Source organism: Schistocerca gregaria, chromosome X (assembly GCF_023897955.1).
Source record: "Schistocerca gregaria isolate iqSchGreg1 chromosome X, iqSchGreg1.2, whole genome shotgun sequence".
NCBI lineage: Eukaryota > Metazoa > Arthropoda > Insecta > Orthoptera > Acrididae > Schistocerca > Schistocerca gregaria.
Window position 1 is genome coordinate 442,703,908 of NC_064931.1, and position 22,938 is coordinate 442,726,845.

At 41.8% G+C, this 22,938-nt stretch overlaps 1 protein-coding gene across 4 annotated transcripts in view; it reads left to right on the forward strand.

Moving 5' to 3' along the window:
- Positions 1–2,416: 2,416 nt before the first annotated feature.
- LOC126298959 (uncharacterized) overlaps positions 2,417–22,938 on the forward strand; it is a 152,211-nt gene continuing 131,689 nt past the window's right edge. Inside the window, exons 1-2 of one of the 4 annotated variants that reach the window (XM_049990578.1) lie at positions 2,476–2,633; positions 3,756–3,978. The gene's annotated coding sequence lies outside the window, so the exon portion shown is untranslated. Of the gene's footprint in view, positions 3,979–22,938 lie in introns of all 4 variants that reach the window. The other 3 variants (XM_049990580.1, XM_049990577.1, XM_049990579.1) reach the window with 3 other exon arrangements.

Here is a 22,938-nt window from a genome sequence, read left to right on the forward strand (position 1 = left end):
CCCTCAAGTACCTTGGAATCACCCTTGATCGTCGCCTCTCCTGGACCCCTCATCTCCGGACAATCCAAGCCAAGGCACGCTCCCGACTCCGTCTCCTCAAGCTCCTCTCTGGCCGCACATGGGGTCTGGACCCGTCCACCGTCCTCCACACCTATAAATCCCTCATCTGTCCTATCCTTTGTTATGCCCATCCCGCCTGGATCTCCGCCCCTCCTACCTTTTACCAATCCCTTCAAATCCTTGAACGCCATGCACTCCGCCTCGCCTATCGCATCCGCCTCCCTTCCCCCACGCGGATCCTCTGACCTCATCCCCTTCCCACACCTCCTCCTTTTCCTCGAACGGATACGGATCCTCTACACCTCCCGCAAGCTTGATCCTCCCCACCCGCTTGTCTCTCCCATCCTCTCCCACCCCAACCCGCTGCCGCGCCTGTACTCCTGTATCCCACCTGCTCTCCATCTTCACACTCTCCACACCCTCTCCCAAGGTGGCTTCCGCCAACTCCCCCTCCCGGATGATACCCTCCTCCCCTCCATCTACCCCTCCTACCAACTTTGAGCCTTGCCTTCCCTCTCCTCTCCTTATCCTGTGGGCACCCTCTCTCCCTTCTCTCCCTCCCTCCTTCCCTCCCCTCCCCCTCTCCCTGGGCTTCCACACACCACCCCTCCCTCTCCCATCCTCTCCCCATTGGCATCAACCCCTCCCCCATTCCCTCCTACCCTCGCCCCTTCCCTCTGGCAGGTCCCCGGCCTTACTCGTGTGACAAGTGCATCACCAACCGCCGGAGATTGTCGCCACAGTGCTTATGTGTTTTGTCGTCCTGTTAGTGCATCCGTGTCTCTTGTTCCGTACTCCATCGTTCACGTGTGCTACTTTGTATCTCTCCGTTATGTGCTGTGTGAATCGCTTTTAACTTGACTGCTCCACTGTGAACGGCTTCTGTTATTTTACTCTGTTTGTCTACTGTTTTTTAACCTCCATGTCTCTTTGTACCTCTTACTGCTTGTAGTATGTTCATGTCTGTGGCCGAAGAGCGGCTTAGTTACGCCGCTGCTGGCCTACCTATGTATAGGTATAAAATAACAATAAAGAAAAAAAAAGAAGCGCATTCAGCAGTTAGCAACACACCATGAGGAAGGCGTCTTGCAACAGACGCCGAAACGTTGGAATTTTATAAATGACAATGCGGTCTCTAACCCAGAAGAATTTTATTCACAAGTAGCTCATGCACTTTATTTTTTTAATTCCCTGATATTCTGATGCAATATGTTAACATTATTTTTCACTGTGCTTTTACGAGAATCTTGTGACATACTAACATCATTTTTCACTGCACTTTTATGAGACTCTAGCAAGATCTCACCATCTCTAGAACCTGCTTGTCTGATCTTCTTCTTAAACTAAATTTCATTCAATGTTGAGTCACTGGAAACTAATCTTAGCTTAAAAAGTGGTACTTCCATGATTTTCAGTGCCCTCTCCTTAAAAATTTTTGCTGTCATCCAACCCAATTTACACTTTTCTTTCCTACTGAGTAGCAGGCAATGCCTTGTGAAGTCCCACCTTCCAACAGCATCAACAGGAACCAAACCTATGCCTGACAAAGTAGCCGCCTGAAGCAGCTGCTCTAGCTCCATATTCATCCTCCTGACAGACGTGCTCAGTTGGAGCTGATCACACCACATGAAAGCAGGAACCAATCCAGCATTTGTATGGTTCGTTGCAGATGCTATATTTACCAGGTCACACTTAATATTGTAGAACTGATGCTTATCAATACTGTATCCAGCTCCACCCACTACAATAATATGACCCTGCTGCTAAAACCCTTGTACAATGGTCATACATGTTCTGTCACATGGCTGAGACATGCATTGGTCTTGAAAAAAGCTTGTGTATTGGTAACTGTTACCTAATTTTTCCTTTAAGATCTGGTCCTCATCTACTGCATGGCTACTACCTAACAACTGCACTTTCCTTCTACTTTCTAGTTTTTTGAAACAGTTGGTTGCCTGTCTAAAATTTGTTTAGTATTAACTACACTTAAATCTACCTGAGCTTCTCCTTTAGTGAACTGAGGTAGCAAGCAAATCTATTGTTTGTTCAGTGGTGGCACTGCACTAAATATTTGAATGTGTGTGTCCATTCTCAAATAATCTGTCCAGTCTTCCTGATCGCTGTTCTACTGCCGAAGGAAATAAACGTGAGATGTCCATCGTGCTTAAGGAGGTACCGTTAGTGCCTTGAGGATTTCGATGTTTTCCCTTGTTTCGTGCATCTTTTCCTCCTCGTAAAATGTTGCATTTCATACAGAGGTCTATCAAAATGTTATAATATTTTTGTAGTTAGAGATGTTAATATCTTCTGACAGTCTTTGGCCGATGCATAAGTTTGACTGAGTTGCCAAGAATTCAAGTTTTGGTCGGAGAAGTAAGCGGACGTGGGGAGTAGTAGTATCTATGGTCGCAACTGTAGCGTCGTTGGTCTGTACTGTGCTGTTTTGTTATGTAGATATGTATACATCTCTGCCTAGTAAACAAACAATGTTTGTTATGAAGTAAGGGTCCAGAAAATGGTAGTCTTTATTTGGGAGACATGCAGCTATAACTCTATATCTCGAATTGAATCCTGTAAGATTTAACTCTAAATCAGTGATATATTAATTGTTCGGCATAATTTTGCGTTTAATTGATGCGTGTTTCGTACAAAAATAACACACACATTCAATACAAATCCTCAACACTGTTAACTGCTAATGAACAAATTTTATTTCTGCACTAGTATTAAGTTGCTGCATTGTGTGTAGATCACGTATGTCATGGCAAATTTAATCGCACCATCAACTGATCTCCTTTACAGTGAATCTGAAAATATCAACACAATAAATACACTGTTGTATCCAAATAAAATTTAAAAATCAGTCGTTTGCTACATTTTACAATTACGTGACTAGTCTCAGTGTAAACATGTGTATTGGTAACTCCAGCAAAAAAGATCGATAACGAAGTGAAATTCATGTTGTACGGGTATACAGTATAAAGAGGGTCAGGTGTATCTACAATTTTTGTAAAATTCTTTTTAAACTACTATAAACCATCACTAGAGTGAAATTTTTTTTTTAGAGTTGTATAGCCAACAGTAACCGAAAATTACTTCATTGCTGATGTAGATGGTCACCCGATTCCTGACAGTATTTTCAGAAACAACTAGAATGATGTAGAATCCGTATGTTACGATAGCAAATCGTGTCGCCTAATGTTCATTGCACCGTGTGCCTTTCTCCAAGCACAAACATTTGTTTTGGTTAGCAAATAGAAGTTGCCATACATGTATCAAGTTCTCCATTTGCTACATCACAGATGGATATTGTTATATTTTGGGTAACCCATATGATCTGTTAGTTACAGGCTTGCCACATTATTATGATCAGCATTGACCACTTTGAATAATTACTAGATTCAACACCCACAACAGTTTAACTGAAATTATTTGGAGAACATTTTCTTGGCTGCAGGCATTACCCGCAGAATATACATATGAAATTACTTAGTAGGAGACTGTACTGCTGCAGTCCTTCCCATTCTTTTAAGACTTTCTTCATATCTGATCCAATGTCAGACTGTTCTGCAGTTGGTTCTGTATGGTCTAGCTTAGTTGACAACTATCATCTACTTCAGACCAGAGATTCTCAGTTGAGACGAGTTCATGCTACTGAGATGAGTGATTCGTTTTGTTTTCTCCCATTCTATGAGACTCCTACATGAAATTTTCTATTGGACTGGTGCATTTTTACATTGTAAAAAGTACAAGCCAGTTGCATATTGTTGGTGAAATGTGGGCAACAGAAGAGGATAATGTCCCCCTTCAAAATCTTGGATGTGGTGAATCTCGTGTAGCTCAAGTTTTGAGTCATGCATGAAATGTCAGCTTTGACCAGTGATGTGAAACTAATGGCTTCTGTGATGTTACATTTTGGTGAGTATATTCACACTTTTTTGTTACTTGATAATGCCAACAAAAAGCAAAAGTTTTGACAGATTGATCTGCCACTTAACCTGAGGTCTAGGTTAAGTTAGGAGATGACAGTTTGTTTGAGAGTTTGCATAGTCAACAAATGTGAAAGTAAGAAAGAACTTAGTTGTGGTGCAGGGCTGTGAATAGCCCTTTTGAAACAAATTATCACTGACATCATATTAGGTTCACCATGTTGTTTGCACCATTTATTGCATGTTTACTGTGTCACTGGTAAAAGCTAATGACTTGCACCAAATATTCCTCTTTATCCCAAGTTTTATGTCTGCTCAGTTCATAATGCGATTTTTGTTATGGATAACTAAAACAGCAAAATAAATCAAAATACAAGGGGGGTGTTGCCACTAATGAACTATTACCTAGAAGAGAGTTCATCTCAAAGTATATTGCAATCCATAGTTTCTAATACTATCATAAAGCCAGTAGTTTAGAATGAAGTTTTTGTTTTTCCCAGCTGCTACTCTGTTATGCTTTACACAGGGAGTAATGCACCATTCATCTATCATGTTCCAGCTCTGTGTGCATCCATAAGAATATCAAAATTTTACAGATTAGTGTTTAGTTAGTCTATGCCCATGGACATTAGCTGATAATTTTCAGCTGAGAGTACCGGGTGCATCGTACAATTTTTTATTACAATAAATGTACAGTAAAGAAAACAGGATTACATTTTACAGGTGCATACAGGGTTATTACCTATTTTCCATTACAGTATGGCAGCTAACATATATTTTGATATTTAATACTCACTCATACTGTACCAGTATAGACATGTGTTTGTAAGATCCATTTTCAAACAATTTAGAAATAAATTTTAATTTCTGTACTTGATTAAGTTTGGTAGCGTGGTAAAAAACTTTTGCCTACTCCATCTGGACCACTCATTGTCAGTTTGAGATGTCATTGTCCTGTGTAATAATTTTCCTTTCCTTTTGGTATTAGTTGATGTATGTCTTTATTTAAGAGGTATAATTATAGTGGGAAAGGTCTAATAGACTGTAAACCCTTTAGAAGTGAAGAAGACCAGTCCCCAAAAAGCAGAAGCATTGAGTCATTGACAGGTAGAAAAGAGAGAAAACTTACTTGGTTTTGGGATTTATCCTTTCTCCATCTGGGGTACAAATACACTTTCCAGTGAGTGATCTCCTTTACTCCTTGTTCACTCCCCCCCCATATAAATTGAGTAGGACAAGTGTGAGAATGCAAGCGTCTTCAGAACTTTATCACCCACAATGTTTGCAGTTTTGTGCATGAGGAAAATCTGTGTGTTTATCTTGTTACACAGTACATCTACATTCTCCCCCCTCCCAATGTCAAATGACTGTTTATAATAATTCCTAAAAAAAATTGTGCTGCTCACTTCTTTAATTGTTTCACTATTTAATGTACTATTTACATTACACATTTCACTCTACTTTGGAATGCTACATGCATTATTTTAGATTGATTCTGTGCAAGCTTCTTCATCAGTGATTAACTACTGCAACCTATGTTCTTCTGATCATGTTTACTGTATTCATATCTTACTCTTACTGTCTCTACAGCTTCTACCCCCCCCCCCCCTCTGCCTGTTTTTCCTCCAATACTAAATTGATGATTTCTTGATGTCTCAGAATGTGTCCTATCAACTGATCCCTTCTTTTAGTCAAGTTGTCCCCATTTTTTTTTTTTTTTTCAATACCTCCTCATTAGTTACGTTATCTACCCACCTATCAGCATTCTTCAGTAGCACTACATTTCAAAAGCTTCTATCCTCTTCTTGTATAAACTGTTTATCATCCATGTTTCACTTCCAGACATGGGTACACTCCAGACAAATGCCGTCAGAACAGATTTCCTAACACTTGTTAACAAAATTTCTCTTCTTCAGAAATGCTTTTCTTGCCATTGACACTCTGCATTTTATATCCTCTGTGCTGCTTCTAGTCAACCATTGCCTATTGCTCTCTCTGAAATTATCAACAACCTCTGATTCTTTCAACTTATCCAGGTCTCATCCATTTAATATCCTACCTTTTTTTGCTATTTCTTTAGTTTTAATCTACATTATACAATCAATAAATTGTGGTAAGAGTCAACATCTGTGCCTGGAAATGCTTTGAAATTTAAAATCAGTTTCTAAAATCTCTGTCTTACCAATGTATAATCAATCTGAACCATTCCAGATCTCTTCCACATAGACAACCTTCTTCCATGAATCTTAAACCATGTTTTAGCAATGTTACTTTAAGTGCCTCATTTCCAATGCTAATTCCCTCAGCATCACATGATTTGATTCAGCTACATTCCATTTTTTGCTTTTGTTGATGTTCATCTTATACCCTTCTTTCAAGACACTATCCATTCCGTTCAGGTGTTCCAAGTCCTTTGCTGTCTATGACAGAATTACATTGTCATCAGTAAACCTCAAAGTTTTTATTTTTTCTCCATAAACTTTAATTCCTGCTGCAAATTTGTCTGTGGTTTCCTTTACTGTTTGGTCATTGTACAGTTTGAATGCCGTTGGGGATAGGCTTCAAACCTGTCTGACACATTTCTCAACCACTGCTTACCATTCATGCCCCTTGACTTGTATAACTGCCATCTGGTTTTTGTACAAGCTGTAAATAGCCTTTTGTTCTCTGTATTTTACCCCTGCTGCCTTCAGGATTTCATAGAGAATATTGCAGCCAACATTATCAAAAGCTTTTTTAACTCTATTACCTTAACCGATCTTCTAATGTCATGGGTCAGTATCACCTCATGTGTTCCTACATTTCTCCGAAATCCAAACTGATCTACCCCGACACCGGTCTTCTACCAATTTTTCCATTCTTCTGTGAAGAATTCGTGTTAGTATTTTGAAACAATGACTTACTAAACTGATAGGCTGATAATTTTCACACCTGTCAGCAACTGCTTTCCTTAGAATTGGAATTATTACATTATTCTAGAAGTCTAAGGGTATTTCACCTCTGCTGTGTGGAGTGGCCACGCAGTTTGAGGCGTCATGTCACAGGCTGTGTGGCCCCTCCCTCCAGAGGTTTGAGTCCTCCCTTGGGCGTGTGTGTGTGTATTGTTCTTAGAATAAGTTAGTTTAAGTAATGTGTAGGTCTAGGGACCTATGACCCAAGCAGTTTGGTCCCATAGGAATTCACACACATTTATTTCGCATGTCTCATATATCTCGCACACCACATCAAAGGGTTTTTTCTTGGCTGGCTCTCCTAAGACTGTCACCAGTTCTGATGGAATGTTGTCTATTCCTGGGGCCGTGTTTCGACTTAGGTCTTTCAGTGCTCTATCAAATTCCTCTTGCAGTATTGTATCTCCCATCCCATCTTTAGCTACTTCCCCTTCTATTTCTATATGATTGCCTTCAAGTCCATCTCTCTTGTGTGGACCCCCTATATACTCCTTCCACTTTTCTGTTTTCCCTTCTTAGCTTAGAACTGGTTCTCCATCTGAGCTCCTGACATTCATACAGCTGCTTCTCTTTCCTCCAAAGGTCTCTTTAATTTTCCTGTAGGTGGTATCTGTCTTTCTCTTGGTGAAATATGCTTCTAAATCCTTACATTTCTCTTTTAGCCATTCCTGTTCAGCATTTTACACTTCTTGTAAATGTCAACATCTGCCCCTGGAAATGTTTTGAAATTTAAAATCGGTTTCTATAATCTCTGTCTTACCATTGTATAATCAATCTGAACCATTCCAGATCTCTTCCACATAGACAACCTTCTTCCATGAATCTTAAACCATGTTTTAGCAATGATTAAATTATGCTCTGTGCAAAATTCTACCTGATGGCTTCCTCTTTCATTCGTTTCCCCCAGTCTGTATTCACGTACTATCTCCACATACATTTCTTCAAACTCATTCTCACCTGAGGAGCTAGTTGACATATAAACTTGTACTGCTGTGAAGGGTGTGGGATTCATGTCTATCTGGCTATGAGAATGCATTCACTAAGCTGTTGATAGTAGCTGACACACATTCCAATATTTATATTCATTATTAAACCTACTCCAATGTAACCCCTATGTGATTTTGTAGTTATAAACCTGTATTTACTTAACTGGAAGTCCTGTTCCTCCTGCCACTGAATTTCACTAATTCCTGCTATATCTAACTTTAACTTATTCATTTCCCATTTAAAATTTTCTATCTACCTGCTTGGTTAAGGGATCTAACATTCTGCACACTGATTCATAGAATGCCAGTTTTGTTTCTCCTGATGACAACATCCTTATGAGTAGTCCCCACCAGGAGATCCAAATGGGGGACTGTTTCAACTGTTTCACCTTCAGAAGTTTTTACCCAATAGGATGCCACCATCATTTAACCGTACAGTAGAGATACGTGCCCTCGGAAAAAATTATGGCTGTAGTTTCTGCTTGCCTTCAGCCATTCCCAGTAGCAGCACACCAAGATCATTTTGGTTCATGTTGCAAGGCCAATTCAGTTATTCATCCAGACTGTTGTCCCTGCAACTACTGAAGAGGCTGCTTCCCACCTTCAGAAAGAACATGGTTATCTGACTTCTCAACAGGTACCCCTCCATTGTGGTTGCACCTACAGTATGGCTGTCTGTATTGCTGAATCATGCAATCCATCCCACCAACAGCAGAGTCCATAATTCTTTCTTTATTAGGTTTGAAACTCCTGTGTCAGCTATTGGGATGAGTACAGTGGTATGGTTGATATGTGGAAGTTTTGGTATCGTACTTTCTTCATCTGTTTTATTTTGTTTTATCAGTTCATCTGCTACAGTTATGTAGTATCTGTTAAAGGTGTTTGCATTTTTAGAGGATATATTCATTTTTGGCATCTTTCAGTTGGCAGGTGTCCTCTGTGCATTTTGTTCCTTTACCCTCTCTTCCTTAAGAAGGACCACAAGTCATTTGAATAAATCATTTGAGTAATTTTCTCCTTTATCTACAGCTGTCTTAGCTTTGTTTCTGTGATGCAACTGCAATACTCTCACTTTTTTATTTTGTGCTTATATGTATTGTATTGTATGTTAACTGGGGACCTAGAAACAATGGAGAGGCTCCGTCCCCATTGCAGCCGCAGTAGTCCACAACCCCACGACGACTACTGTAGCCCACTTCATTTCATCCCTCCGCGGCCCCACACCGAACCCAAGGTTATTGTGCGGTTCGACCTCCGGTGGACCCCCCAGGGAGCGTCTCACACCAGACGAGTGTAACCCCTATGTTTGCGTGGTAGAGTAATGGTGGTGTATGTGTACATGGAGAACTTGTTTGCACAGCAATCCCCAACATAGTGTAACTGAGGCGGTATAAAGGGAACCAGCCCGCATTCGCCGAGGCAAATTGAAAACCGCCTAAAAACCATCCACAGACTGGCCGGTTCACCGGACCTTGACACACATCTGCCGGGCGGATTTGTGCTGAGGACCAGGCGCTCCTTCCCGCCCAGAAATCCTCTTTTGTGCTTAGTATTATATGATGTTGTTGTTTTTTTTTCTTTCTTGGAGAAGTCATAATAGACTTTCAGTTTATTTCTTGCATGGATTACCTCTCCAATCACTCAGCTTTTCTTTTCTGGTATTAGTTAAATTAGCCTTTTTATGACAGGACATGTAACAAAATAATAATAATAATGTTGTTGTTGTGGTTCTCAGTCCACAGACAGGTTTGATGCAGCTTTCCATGCTACTCTATCCTGTGCAAGCTTCTTCATCTCCCAACCTACATCCTTCTGAATCTGCTTAGTGTATTCATCACTTGGTCTCCCTCTACGATTTTTACCCTCCGCGCTGCCCTCCAATACTAAATTGGTGATCCCTTGATGCCTCAGAACATGTCCTACCAACCGATCCCTTCTTCTGGTCAAGTTGTGCCACAAACTCCTCTTCTCCCCAATTCTATTCAGTACCTCCTCATTAGTTATGTGATCTACCCATCTAATCTTCAACATTCTTCTGTAGCACCACATTTCGAAAGCTTATATTCTCTTCTTGTCCGAACTATTTATCGTCCTTATTTCACTTCCGTACATGGCTACACTCCATACAAATACTGTCAGAAATGACTTCCCAACACTTAAATCTATACTCGATGTTAACAAATTTCTCTTCTTCAGAAACGTTTTCCTTGCCATTGCCAGTCTACATTTTATATCCTCTCCACTTCGACCATCATCAGTTATTTTGCCCCCCAAATAGCAAAACTGCTTTACTACTTTAAGTGTCTCATTCCCTAATGTAATTCCCGCAGCATCACCCAAGTTAACTTGACTACATTCCATTATCCTCATTTTGCTTTTGTTGATGTTCATCTTATATCCTCCTTTCAAGACACTGTCCATTCTGTTCAACCACTCTTCCAAGTCCTTTGCTGTCTCTGACAGAATTACAATATCATCGGCGAACCTTGAAGTTTTTATTTCTTCTCCATGGATTTTAATACCTACTCCAAATGTTTCTTTTGTTTCCTTTATTGCTTGCTCAATATACAGATTGAATAACATTGGGGAGAGCCTACAACCCTGTCTCACTCTCTTCCGAACAACTGCTCCCCTTTCATGTCCCTCGACTCTTATAACTGCCATCTGGTTTCTGTACAAATTGTAAATAGCCTTTTGCTCCCTGTATTTTACCCTTGCCACCTTCAGAATTTGAAAGGGAGTATTCCAGTCAACATTGCCAAAAGCTTTCTCTAAGTCTACAAACGCTAGAAACGTAGGTTTTCCTTTTCTTAATCTATTTTCTAAGTTAAGTCGTAGGGTCAGCATTGCCCCATGTGCCAGTATTTCTGCGGAATCCAAACTGATCTTCCCCGAGGTTGACTTCTACCAGTTTTTCCATTCATCTGTAATAATAATAATAGTAAAGATAATAACTGGTTCAATTTAGTATTTGCCTCATTGTCTAGATACATTACCTTCCATTTTTCTGTCATTACATTCATTTTTTACACACATCACAAAAAGTTTTTCCTCACCCCAGTTCCCAGAACTCCTGAAAATTGAATGTGGATATTGTATCACAGACACAGTCCCTTTGACAGTTCAGAGATGTCACTAAACTCACCCACAGATGTAAACAACCATGCATGAGCAGTGCCTATTAGACAGTGGGGGTCTGACAACCGATCAGTTCCAGTCATTCCATCAGGAAAGAGGTACATGGCTCATGTTGTCTGTAGTTCAATCATGCCTAGATGGCCAATAATGCGGTTTGATCGCATCCACATTGTTACTTTGTGCCAGGAAGGGCTCTCAACAAGGGAGGTGTCCAGGTGAACCAATGTGATGTTTAGACATGGAGGGGATGCAGAGAGACAGGAACTGTCAGTGACTTGCCTCGCTCTGGCTGCCCAAAGGCTACTACTGCAGTGGATAACCACTACCTACAGATTATGGCCTCGGAGGAACCCTGACAGCATTGCCACAATGTTGAATAATGCATTTCGTGCAGCCACAGGACGTTGTGTTATGACTCAAACAGTGTGCAATAGGCTGCAAGATGCGCAATTTCACTTCCGACATCCATGGCGAGGCCCATCTTTGCAACCATGACACCATGCAGCACAGTATAGATGTGCCTAACAACATTCCGAATGGACCACTCAGGATTGGCATCATGTTCTTTTCGCCAATGAATGCCACATATGCCTTCAACCAGACAATTGTCGGAGACCTGTTTGAAGGCAACTTGGTCTGGCTGAACTCCTTAGACACACTGTCCAGTGAGTGCAGCAAGGTGGAGGTACCCTGATGTTTTGGGATGGCATTATGTGGGGCCGCTGTACACCGCTGGTGGTCATGGAAGGTGCCGTAAGGGCTGTGCGATATGTGAATGCCATCCTCCGACCGATAGTGCAACCATATCAGTAGCATATTGGCGAGGCATTCATCTTCATGGATGACAATTCGCACCCCATCGTGCGCATCTTGTGAATGACTTCCTTCACGATAACGACATCACTTGACTAGAGTGGCCAGCATGTTCTCCAGACATGAATCCTATCGAACATGCCTGGGCTAGATTGAAAGGACTGTTTATAGACGGCATGACCCACCAACCTCTCTGTGGGATGTACACCACATCGCCGTTGAGGAGTGAGACAATTGGGACCAACAGTGCCTTGATGAACTTGTGGATAGTATGCCACGATGAATACTGGCATGCATCAGTGCAGGAGGACATGCTAGTAGGTATTAGAGGAACTGGTGTGCACAGAAATTTGGACCACCAACTCTGAAGGTCTTGCTGTATAGTGGTACAACATGCAATGTGCAGTTTTCATGAGCAATAAAAAGGGCAGAAATGATGTTTATGTTGATCTCTATTCCAATTTTCTGTACAGGTTCCAGAACTCTCGGAACCGAGGTGATGCAAAACTTTTATTTATTTGTGAATTATGTTTTTGATAACTACAAGAAGTCTTTTTGTTAATGTCTTATCATGATGGCAAAATGGTCTATTGGTACCTGGGTGTCACAGTAGCATGAAGGAATATTTGATAAGGGGTGATCAGAAGCTAAGGTTACAAAGCCTGCAGTGAGACATTTATGGTTTATTTCACAGCCAGCTGATAGTAGTCCTACATACATTAGGTTATTTTTTCTCATAGTCTCCATGTCAGTTTAGGTGCTAGTCACTTTGTAGGTTGATTGTATTCATGCCCCTTGTAAAAATCCTGTCCTCGCCTGTTCAGACACATTGTCACAAAGTGTTTCACCTTCTCCCAGTTCTACTAGCATATGTCATGATATGACCTTCCTGTTCCTAAATCATCTCCTCCATGTAAACTGTGTTCAAATCTGTTGATGCCGAGCTGAGTCAGTCATTGCAATTCTCATCAGTGACATTTTCTCTACTGGCCACAAACTTTTGACAACATTCTGTTGCGTACTGATAAAACATTACAGTATCTTCATAAATCTCTACAGCTGCCAGTGAATTTCAGCTGTGAGTACACATTCCACAGAAATCAAATAACTGAGAAGATTTCTTTGTGAGACCAGTTTTCCAAACGAGTTGCCATTTGTGTGTACCCACAACTAGTGCTGTAGGTGGCAAGTGGCTGAAACTTTCCACAGTTGCAAAGCACAGGTATGAGAATTATCACACACTACTAATTTCTGCATAACAGGTGAAACTCCAGGAATATTTGTCTTGTAACCTTAGTTTCTGATTCCCCCCTGCTTTCCCCTCCCCCCCCCCCCCCCCTTATTATATGACCAATATTAGTGTTGTATCTTGCCTACTTGTCAGATATAGGGTGCCTAGGAAACCTGCTTCTCGGACCGCTAGACAATAATTCAAGCAAATTGTATTAATGAAGTTTGCTACAAAAGGAAATGATTAAAATACTTAATTTTAAGAATACAGATGTGTTGCGAGCAAAGAGCAAGAGACAAACAAGAAATCCCTTCAGTATACACAATTCATAATAAAAGAGAAGTAATACAGTTCCAAAGTCGCTGCTATACAAGTGCCTGTTCTTGATGTCGCTGTGGAAGTCGTAGAACTGCCAGTCTTCAACTGGGCCACGGGCAGGCGGCACTACGCTTATGTCCTCTTTGTGTCAAGGCGCTGTCATCGGGTTGTCGTCCTAGTGCAGGGTTGGTCCACGTGCAGTTGGCATGTCTTCTTCACAGCCCTCTCTGCTCTCTTGTTCCCGACCGGCATGCCAGTGCTTGACTTTATGCTGGAACAATTAGTTTCATTATTTCACTATGTTTAGTTACTCTGGCATGCTTTGTCAATTTCTATTTTTAGGTTGAATGTATGCTGTAAGTCCAATAGCATCTTGTGTTGCCAGTATTTTCCCTAGTGTTTATGTTCAAATCCACAATAATTATTAAATAAGCACGTCTTTTTTGACAAGTCTTGAATTGTACCTTCTAGTTGTTCAAGGAATGTTTTTATTTCTCCATCTGATGATTGGTACAGGCCTACAGCACAACTTTGCTACAATTTTTATTTCCACAGTTGTAGTTTCAAAGCTCACTGCATCAGCATATTTTAGGTATTTTGGATGGGTTTAGTTGATATGTAGCTAGAGAAAATGGTAACCCCACCACCTTTATCCAGTGTTCTGAAGAAACTGGTTATATTTGCATATTCGTTTGCTTTATTATTTATGTTCCATACAGCCCGGTGAAGTATTGTAACTGTTGTCTTTAATTTCAATGATTCCCCTTTGTGTGATGCACTAAGCATTTCACTAGCTGCCCATACTTCAGTTACATTGCATTGAATTGTTGGAGGTTGTGGCGCAAAAATGACTCATCTCTTTGTATTATGTTTAAATTCCAGGTGATATTTTTATACTGGTAACTAAATTGAGTTCTTTCACTTATGTATTTTTCCAAGGCCTTCTGCGGCTCCCATGATGCCATAAAAAAACTCACTTAATGTAGGAGGCTTCCTAGGTCTCAGTCTCAGTCACCTACCCTGACTGGATGCTTCTACTGCAGATCTCCCAGGTCTTGGGCAGCTACACTGTGTGACTGCTGTTGCTGAGGGCTACAGTGTCCTTTGTCTCAGTTGCTGCCCTCATTTGGTTGCTGCTGTAACTGATGACCCTTCTGTGTTTACTTTTGGCGCCAGTGAATACTTAGTTTGCTCTTCTGCATGAGGTAGCAGGACATTCGCCAAAGGATTTTAATCCATGTCTTGCATTTTGAAGCCTTCTTGTTAGTATGATTTCACAGTCCATATCATGTGCCTACTCTTACCTTGTTCTACAATACACCTGTGTTAGATTTTACATTTGCCTAACATGTGCTGTTTTTCAGTATCATGATCCTTGGTTTGTGCTGTAACTTTACTGTAATGTGTAAGTGCTAACATCTCCTGATGTGTGGTATTAGTATTGGTATCATTTGCAGGGCTTCTGTGTGTTTTTGGCTTCCATCACTGAGGTGACATTGTATTTACATTCCACTGCTGCATCACATACTGTTCAGTATGGTAGTTTATATGGTGGAACTGAATCTGTGGATGCTACTAATCATACATCTTTCAGTTGCTCTCAGCTCTTGTTTTAAATCAATCTTAACTGCTGTACCTGCTAAACATTTCAACTGAGCACACATGGTTGCATATAGACCAACAGCAGTTTTGACAGCATCTGTTTTCATTCCTTACAAACAATGTAGATTTATTAATGATCAGTTGGTGTTGCTGAAACCATATTACTGTATATGGAATGTCACCCACATTTACTGGAGAGATATGGTTGCAGATCCTTAAAATAAACACGATTACCGGTGTTGTTCCAACATAAGTGTAGGATACACCAGGCTGGATATACGCTCTCATTAAGCCAAATATTGAGTACCTCATCAAGCGTAGACAGATATAACTTGTTTCTCATTTGACAAATCTGAAATTCCTGCATTGCATGTTGATTTGTGCTACAAAGTGTATATTACTGTAAACTATGAGTTCATTTCGATGACCACCATTGATGAATAAAATATTGTGTGTGTCAGCTGAGAGTGGTCTTAACCCAATCATTTTCCCCTCAGGCTGATATATACCTCTGTAAAAAGGATCTCAACCTTAAGATGAGCAAAGTACAAAACCAGTAAGTGGATCAGTTGCGTGACTGGGTATTGAAGTGAAGCTGTTCGTAGCATGCTGTCTGTGATGCATTTTCTGCATCTAGCTTGTATCAGGCTTACTCTGTTATGTGTGTATTTGTTAGGTTCTCTAACCTTTCATGGAACCTATATGCACAGACACTTAAAATCGTTTAATATGTCTAAATTCTAGTTTGGCAGGGGCTCAAATCTGTGCCTGGTAGTCCCAGTTTAAGTTTTCTCTAGTCTTCTGTAACTATTTGAGTCAATCAGTCACCTAGTTCCTTAAATAAGGCAATGAATTATTTATTTTCCCCAGGAGAATTGTTTGTTCTGTGTCAGTAATAAAATGCTGTTGAACGCAAACCTTCTTTCTTTATATGTATGGACTTACTACATGTATGTGTAAAGGACAAGTAGTACACAGTAAGTGTGATCTATCTACACATGAAAAATGCTGATTGTTCTCATCCTCACTAGCCTGCATGTGCTGTTCAGGTAATCATCAGATGTATAGCAGGAAGTGGTGAAAATGGCAGAATAAAAATTTCCCACTGGGTTACCACCTGCTGCTTCAAACATTAAAAAGATATTTTGTATGGGAACTGAGGAACCCATATTACACACAGCAGTACTTCAACATGCAGGTGTGCTGTCAGACAAATCTAATGAGAGCACCATCATCTACAACAGAAGAAACATAAACCAAAAATTAAATTTCCCAGCTGAGAAATCCATTAAAAATAATGTGTGATGAAACCTACATCACAAAAAAAAAAAGAGAAGAATGCAGTTGAGACCATCAGGCAGTAGAATTGTGAGAGATAATCTTGCTTTGTCCATAGCGTTTGGTAAGCAACATGTTTTACAGTGGGTTGTGCCAAATGGCAAGCACTCATTTTTTGCTTTGGTACGATGTTTGTAAACTCTCGGTTTCTTAGCTGTGGGATGGTGAACACTGCTACATACCAGAAAAAGACAAAGGTGATGAGAAGTACGAGAAATGAGAATAGTGAGAAATTGGTGATCAAAAAGTGGGCAAAGCCAAGCAATTCTCTTACCTTGGTAGCAAAATAGCCCATGACAGATCACACAAGGACATAAAAATAGACTAGCACAGGCAAAGAGGGCATTTCTGCCCAAGAGAAGTCTACTGGTGTCAAAAATAGGCCTTAGCTTGAGGAAGAGACTCCTGATAATGTACATTTGAAGCACAGCAGTGTATAGTAGTGCATCATGGACAGTGGGAAACCAAAACAGAAGTCAGTCGAAGTATTTGAGATGTGATGCTGTAGAAGAGTGTTGAAAATTGGGTGGACTGATAATGTGAGGAATGAGACATTGTCCACATATCTGATGAGGAAAAGAATGTATCTGAAACACTAACAAGAAGAAGGGACAGGTTGACAAGAGGTTTGTTAAGATATCAGCAGAGTGTAAAAACTGTAGTGGAAGACAGAGATTGGGATATATGCAACAAATAATTGAGGTCATTGGATGCAAGTGGTACTCTGAGATGAAGAGGTTAGTGCAGGGGAGGAATTTCAAGATTACACCAGTCAGAAGACTGATGACTCAATGTGTCAATGGGATTGATGGATGTGAAACAGTCATTAGTAGGTAACTTCTGAGCTACCTGATACTCTCCATTTGTATAGACTTTGTTCAGGCAAGTAAGACTGTCTAGATCAGTCTTTATTTTCCAATTCACTTGTGGGAACACCATGACATCGAGTTATTAATTTAAAACATAAAGCAATAACATCCACTCAAGAGAAAAATGTCTTCAGGTAGGCCACTATGAGCTACATCTTATACAATAATTTCAATGGCTAACAATAAACTAAATGCATTTCAGAATCTGTTCTTTATAAATGAGAGAGTACTGTGAAATTTTGAAGAGACAGAACCTTTTTATGCACACAAAGACTTGCATTGTATAGCAAGTATGCCAGAACCTGTCCAGTGTTTGAGAAACATGTACTTTGGGTGGAAACAGCTTCATAGTGTCAAGCAGAACAAATACACAAATCAAAAGTGCTTGATGAATGTTCATTTGTGCATAAATCACACTCTACCCACAATTTTCATATGGTGGTTGTTAGCAGGTGTCTAATGCTTGTAGATGTGGGAATAGCAAACTAGAGAAGACAACTGAATTTTTACTAACTTCCAGTTATCCATTGATGTCTCAGTTATAAAAGCTGGATTCACCCATCTGCAAATAAGACAGTACATTCATAACCCAGTTCATTGTCTACAGTGCAATGGACATGCAACAACTGGAAAGTATGGTCAAGTTGTGCTTGGAGATGAGAACCTTGTTAATATTTGCTGTTTTTAGTGAACTGCAAAGTCAACAGTACTATTTAGTGCCTTGACTGTCAAGACATAATTGATGAAAAGAAAAACCAGGAATTAAAAAGCACAAGAAGAATACTCTATTCAGTATCCAAAACATATGTTTTTCTCAGAAACCACTAATTTGTGACATAATTTGCTTCAGTGGTCAAAGAAATAGTTGTGACAATGGTTACTCCAAAGCAAACTTTACAGGTTGAAGTGGCCATGAACTCTGGCTTATCCAAATTCACTTGCAATTAATGAATTGCCATAAACTAATTTGACTTCTCCACACTGCCAGCAAATTGAGCAGGCCACTCTTGCTCCACACAAGGAAAAAGGTGCAGTGAAGAAACTGGAGATCAAAAGAAGTAGCCCAAGCCATCAGACTGTGCTGCGCTGTTCTTGTATGATGGATGTGAAGAAGATGAAAGTATATAGTTGACCCAGACATTGTAATCTGTCTTACAGAACCATCAAGCCCCTTAGAGAGTCTCATCTCAACATCCATGCCATGATGGAAAGATATTTGTTGAAGATCATGCAAAATTTCATGTACAAGTTGGGTTGCATTTTTCAGTGGAAGATATGAAACATGAACCTTGGCGAAGTGGGATGGCTTGTGTGCTTCAGTCATACAGTTAGCTGTACCGTAGGTGCAACAGCAACAGGTATCTGTGGCAAGACTAGATAAACTTGTGGTTTGTGAAGGGGGCAATAGCCCTTTCAGTAACTGCAGGCGCTAAACTCCAGATGATTGATTTTTACCTTATAATATTTAACCAACATATCATTGCTATGTTGATACTGCATATGGCAGGAATTAAGAGGAAACTATAGCTGTCATATTTCCTAGGGGAATACAGCTGTACAGTATGGCTTAATGATGATGGAATCATACAAAGTTAAGGAGATGAGACCTGGATAAATTGAAAATTTGGGTTTGTTGAGAGTTTCATATGGACCACTAGGCAACGATTAATAGATACAGGGGAAAGAAGTACAACAGAAGAGGAATGGTTAGTTTTGAGAGATTGAAATTCTGGTACCCGCCTCCACAGAATTTGAATGCCCACCAGAGGAAATGGACTTGGATAGCCATTAGAGAGCATAATCACTGCAATGCTGCACTCGCATAGTGAGTGCTCCACCTGCCTCACTATGGACTATTTGATAACAACATCTCTTGGCACTTGGTCTTTCTCTCTTATCACAATTTGGATAGTGTGTTTGTCTTTTCCCTTGGCCTGTTGACAAGGTTGCTTTGGGATTGTGCTAGTCTGTGTCTTGTCCACCATCAGTCAGCCATGTTTAGCTTGACTACCACTTGATGTCATATTGACTTCCACAAGTGGCCTTTCTGCATTGTGGCTTCACCCATTTCTCTTCCAGGTTCTGATGTATGCACTAATATCCAATTACTTGCTCATATAGCATTGGCAATGAGGAAAAAGGAATTATTTTGGTGACATGGATGCTAAATTGGTTTGCCTGCTGGAGCAACAGCAGCAGTTTCAGCCAGATCTGTTATAAAAGTCACTTTAGCTTCATATGAAAAAACTCGAGTGCACAAGGCCACTTCACACCATGCCTCGGCACCACCCACGGTCAACAAAGCTATTTGTCCTCCATCGTTTTCACCTCTCAGTGAAACTACGGAGGACTAGGTCACATTCTAGCATTGACTGAATCAACATTGCACTGCATTTCAAGTCATGGATGATTCATTTCAGTGACTGTTATTTCTGTCATGTGCATCACCAGACACATTTCTTCTGCTCCAAAAATTGGTGCCTCTGTCTGACCCCACCACACTCTCCTTTCAGGAGATATTCTCTCTTTTGACTAATTGTTATTCCCAGAGATATCATTTTGTTGCCACCAGGCTCGAGTTTCACTAATACCGTACACAGCCTGGACAGCGGTACTTCTCCCAGGTCACTGACTTGCAAGCTCTCAGCTTCAAATGCGATTTCACTTGTACCAGTCAAGGTTGCAAGGCTTCGTACATGGACTCCATGATTCATGATGATGTGGTTCAGCTGGCACCTGAACCTGATACCTACACACTGGCACTGCAGCTGAATGGAGGACATCTTGCTTATTGTGCAGTCCTTCGAAATTGTGTTGGCTTATGGCAGGGTCACAAATTGTGATGGGTGGAAAACGTGGTGGTGAATAACAGGTTTGGGTCAACCCCTAGGTTGCAACAATATTGTGATTCATCATTGGCCAGTGTCTCTATGCCATTAGACCCTCTGGTCGCACCTCATTAATGGTCATGGGATCACACTCTTTGTACTGGCAGTATTCTTTTGCTTGCTCCCAAGCAGACTGTCCGGATCAATGGAGGTTCTGCATCTGCTATGGCAAAGAGGGGTAACATACTATTGTGGGCGATGCAAGCTCAATAAGAGAAAGGTGCCCAGGAAGCAGAGAGCAATAGAACTTTATTATTACAGGGAAAGTGTCTAGTAACATGAACAGCAGAAACAGCTTCCTTGTACAGACAACTTATTGAGTATCCTGTTCTATTGAAGAATGTTACTATTACAATACTGTTTTGGAAAGTCCAAGTGAGCATTCTGCCTGTCTCAGTCAAGAGTCATTCCTGTAGGCACAGTCAGTACAGTTGACAACCTTGTTCAGATGTAACATGCTACAGTCAGAGGAAGAGACTCATAGCACTTCTGAAATATATATCAATGTCAAATCCAGATTCACATTCACTGGCAAGATGCTGTGCAGCATCCTGTAAAGGTCACCTGACAGGAATTCCTGGAAATATTCTCATGTCAGGTGGTGTGCAGATACTAGTTGGTGACGGCTGTATTGAATGGATGTGGTGCCCTCAGTACTGCAGTGTCCAGTGCAGGCAAGCTGAGCTGTGTCAACTTGCAGGTGTTTTGACAGGACAGCAACCTGCAACGCTGTGTTGTGATGTGTGTTGCTGGATCATAAGGCACCAGCTGTATGCCACATTCCTTTTCCATTTGGAAGCAATGGAAGAGCCATCTTGTTGTGTAGACGGTGGCTGCAATGGAGATGACATCAGAAGATACATCACTCTTCTTCCCAATGGAGGAGATGACAAAGCCATCCAGGAGAAGTTTCCCGGTGAACAGAATCACCAATGAAGGCCAGTGGAAGCCCTGGTGGGGGGTGGCACAAAGAGAAGACTCCGGCACCTTGTTGTGTAGATGGTGGATGCAATGGAGACGACATCAGAAGATACATCACTCTTCTTCCCAATGGAGGAGATGACAAAGCCATCCGGGAGAACTGGCCCGGAGAACAGGAGCACCAATGAAGGCCAATGGAAGCCCTGGTGGGGGGTGGCACAAAGAGAAGACTCCAGCACACTACAGAGAGGGGAAGACCATGGAAAACATGAGACAGGAGCACAGTTGGAGATGTCTGCAACCCGCAACCAGAGCAGAGTGGCACAGAGCGGCATCGTGACAAAGGTGTATGGCATGCTGCAAAGATGTCTATTATGAAAGAAAAATCCCTGTGCAAGAGACATGTGAGAGTCACAATTGGAAGAGTAGTCCCAGGAAGGAAGCAAGGCCTGGATAATGGAGACGGAATGCTGACAACAGGCCTTGCAGCCAGAAGGGACAAGGGGTGACTTTCAGGGGTGAAAGAGAACAGAAAGATGCCACCAGATGACTGAGTACGTGCTGGCATGCTGGAGGCTGAAGCCGATGGCATACAAGATAGCAGGGAGAGGCTGTCAGTCAGTAGCCAGCAATGTGTGGCCTGCAGTGCACTGCTGGAGGTATGGAGGGCACTTGTGTTGCTGTAACCTGAGGAGGCACCAGGGCTAGTGGTGAGAGTGCCGCTGGCATTGGAAGAGGTCTCAGGAGCCACCAGTGTGGGGACCACAAAGCATGTCATGTCAGATCAACGCAGGCTGGCTGAGAGGACAGTGTCAGGGTGCTGGCACCTGACGGGAAACAGGTGCTGGAACCAACAGTGGTCAGCAGTATGCAAGGGTGCCAGCGGTGCCAGCCAGGCAAGAACCACAGTAGAGAACATGCCAGCAGCCAGATGCAGATGTGACAGAGCATGGGAAACATTCCAGCAGATTGTCAGACATACCGTTGCCATTGGTGGGAGGAACCCAGAGTAGTCAGCTGCGCACAGAAGGAAGCCAGCAATGGCTGTGGGCTTCTAATAGAAGGTGCAAGCAGTCTTGAGCACTCCAGCTGCCAGATGAGCTGAGGAGCAGACCTGGAAGAACGAAAAACATGCAGAGCCATTGTCAAGAATGGACAACCAAATTGCCAAAGCTGGCAAGATCAGGTGCAGCCAGATCTTGTGCACAACTTTCAAGACCAGAGAACAGGAGGTGCAAGGAAGTCCTTGAGGCCACTAGAGGTAGCCGTGAGAAAGGACATTTGAGAAAGGTGACCAGATGTGGGCAGCACCAGGCAGGGCCCCACTGAAGGCAGAACATGTACTGTGGAGGTACCTGTTAGAGAAGATGAGAATGAGAGACTGGTGACACCTACACTTATAAGGGTCAGGAGGTGTAAAAGGATAGCGGAGCTGGACATGAAGCAGCTGTACCAAGCAGAATGATTGGAGATGTGTCAAAAGGTAACAGTCTCGAATCAGCAGAAGTGGCAAAGAGATGAGGAATGGCACCAGTGGATAGGGTAGCTGAGTCAACAAAGTGGTTGGCCATTGAGGGCACCAGAAAGACAAGAGAGGGTACAACAGATAGGGGTGCTGACCAGGTCAGCTGTGGAGGAGGCGGAGCTGGTACTGGCAGAGCTGGAAGCAGCAGGGGAGCCTGACCCAGTGGTGGGGACTGCAATGGGGCAAGAGCAGGCAGTCCAGGAGCCAGTGGTGGTGCAGATGGAGGCACCGGAGCTGGTGACACCAGATCAGAGGCAAAAGAGGCAGCACAGGAACTGAGTGTGCAAGGGACATAAGGATTGGTGTCTGCAGGTGGCCAGGAGAGAAGCATTGAGAAAAGTAGAAACGTGCAGGAGTTGGTTCAGTGCA